Here is a 2,446-nt window from a genome sequence, read left to right as displayed (position 1 = left end):
GAGGTTTTATTTGGTTAAACACATAACATAGCATTCCATTTTCCTGCTGGCAGTAGTTTTAGCAATGGACCTCACGCTCCTGCTAGCTGGTGAGTTCTCTTGAAATGTCCATCTTGGACCACTTTTCTTGAAGTCTTTTGACTTCAGGCTGCTGCTCAGTACTCCCTGTAGGCAGAGACCACCCTGAATGTGGCAGTGGGCTGGGCAGGCAGCGGAGGTCCTCGGTTAACGGATGTGCTCTCCTGGGGTTGGACAAAGACAAACCAACCTACAGAACCATGGTTGACTCCCTGGTGTCTTCAGACCTCTAAGTGAATGGTTTTAGCACAGTAGGTCTTAACTATTGACTTTCTTGGCAGTAGTTGGGTCTGTTGATGAACACGTCCGTGAGGAAGTAGTCGTTTTTATCCGACTTTGACTATTTTCTTTCATAGTTTTGAATGAATACAGACTCACAACCTTGTTCACCTCTCTAGCTCTTTGGGGAAAGAAAAAGTCATTTGAGAAATCACAGACATATTCTACCAAATTAACGAGAGAGGTTACATTTCATTATAAAGAGCAGAACAGCAAAACAAGTAGGAAGAATTTTTGATCATATAAGGTATTTCAGAAACCAATAAAAATTGACTACTTTCTTCACAGCACAGTAGTAACGAAAGGTTACCACTGGGCTAGGAGCCAGGAAGTGACGTTCGGTCTCCGCTGTGCCCGCCCTGCCACCTTGGGCCTCCGTTGCCAGGAGGGAGAAGTCTGGCCCTCACGTTCTTTCCATCTAGAAGTAGTGTAAACCCAGCATCTGCTTATTCCACACTCTTTATTGGGAATTCAGCATGGATGACCATGTATTTATCACATATCCCATATGTTATTAGAAACTCGTGTGAATGAATTGCACAACCCAACCCCAAGTGATTTCATTTATACTGTACTTTTAGTACAAGGAATCTCGAGTGTATTATTCACTTAAAGAGCACGTGATGATTGTGGAATATGCATTTTTTACATGTAGCTCAAAGTTAGCTCGCTTTAGTGATAAATATGCTCTGAAATGAAACTGCTGACTACATATTTTGTCCTTTAAAGAATTTAAAGGAGACATAACTTAAATTACTTTCAAATTAAAGCTTCAAAAGCCTGAATCTATTTTTTAATATGTGTACTATAATCTTAAATCTTCTGCTTTAATGCAGTATTTGAAAAAGTTTTTACCTTAAAACTTGGAAAAATAAAATGCATATATTCCAATACAAATAGAATTATGAATATAACATTTAAAAGACTGGTATAAAGTCTTTTATACAATGAATGGATGAAGTTACTTTAGAAACTGAATCATATCCCTTAAGGATTTTGAAAAAGAACCAGGAAGAGTTGGGCAGCTGAAGAACAGAATGCCATCCCCTTTTAGAATGGTGTTAATTGCAGATGTACAGGGACAGCCACATTTGTCAGGGCAAAGGTCATTAGAATTCTATTTTGAGTTACGGTTTAGAAGCTAAATGCACCAAGCTTGTTTTCTCAGTCACTAAATTGTTCGTGCAGATCTTTATTTTTTATTAAACGGAAAATAACTTCAGGAGAGATAAGAAGAAAAAAGAAATCACTCTGCCTTGACTCAGTTTGCAGTGAGTGTAAGTGTGGGTTTTGAGACCTTCAGTGCCTGATGGCTGGTTGTCCAGCATCCACGATATGGGAGCCAGGAAGACAGAACGCTGGCACCAGCAAGGAGCCACAGGACGGGAGATACTGCCTCTTGCTATTATTTCCATCGATTCTAAGGTCCACATTTTCTCACGTTTTAACATTTCTAAAATAGGAATCTGTCTTATTAACAACAACTTCTTAGCATTACATCATGCTCAACAGGCAGCTTAGGTGGTGTCTCTTATGATTAATGAGATTTTAGAATCAGTGAAATACAGTTTATTCCCTGCTTCATAATTCTTAACTTTAGTCAAATTTTGTGGATATTTAGATAATACAGAGACTTAAAAATTATGCAGTTGATTTATTCCCTTTGTAATCAAGTTTGAAATAGTCAAATATTTCAAAGTTTTATGCTTGAAAGTTCCCTGGGCATCAAGTTCTCACTGAATAAACGGCTAAAAATAATAATAAAGTCCTATTTTTAAGATGCGAGGCAGGAAGAAAGGAAAAAGAAAACCCTGTGAAAACCTTTCGTTTGGAATTGTTTGTTGCATACAGTGCGCGCCCACGTTTGCCTGAAGCACAAGTGGTTTTTGAAGCAATTCTTTGTCGGGGGTGTAGTTTAGCGCTGTTATGAGGAAGCTGGCAAGGGCAGGAATTTGAGAGTCAAATGAAGTTGGGTCACAAATCGATGCTACCACTGCCAGCAGTGTGACCTTGAAAATTTCACTTTCTTTAGCCTCATTTCTTTTGTAAATAAAATTATAATATCACTTAATTTTATTAAATTTAAAAA

General features: G+C 38.2%; 1 protein-coding gene across 1 annotated transcript in view; it reads left to right on the top strand.

Moving 5' to 3' along the window:
- SEC24D (SEC24 homolog D, COPII coat complex component) overlaps window positions 1-2,446 on the top strand; it is an 89,726-nt gene that overhangs the window by 22,247 nt on the left and 65,033 nt on the right. The window lies entirely within an intron of this gene.

Source organism: Pteropus vampyrus, unplaced genomic scaffold (genome assembly GCF_000151845.1).
Source record: "Pteropus vampyrus isolate Shadow unplaced genomic scaffold, Pvam_2.0 Scaffold174, whole genome shotgun sequence".
NCBI lineage: Eukaryota > Metazoa > Chordata > Mammalia > Chiroptera > Pteropodidae > Pteropus > Pteropus vampyrus.
The sequence above is the reverse complement of the archived record's forward strand: the minus strand, read 5'-3'. Positions and strand labels throughout refer to the sequence as shown.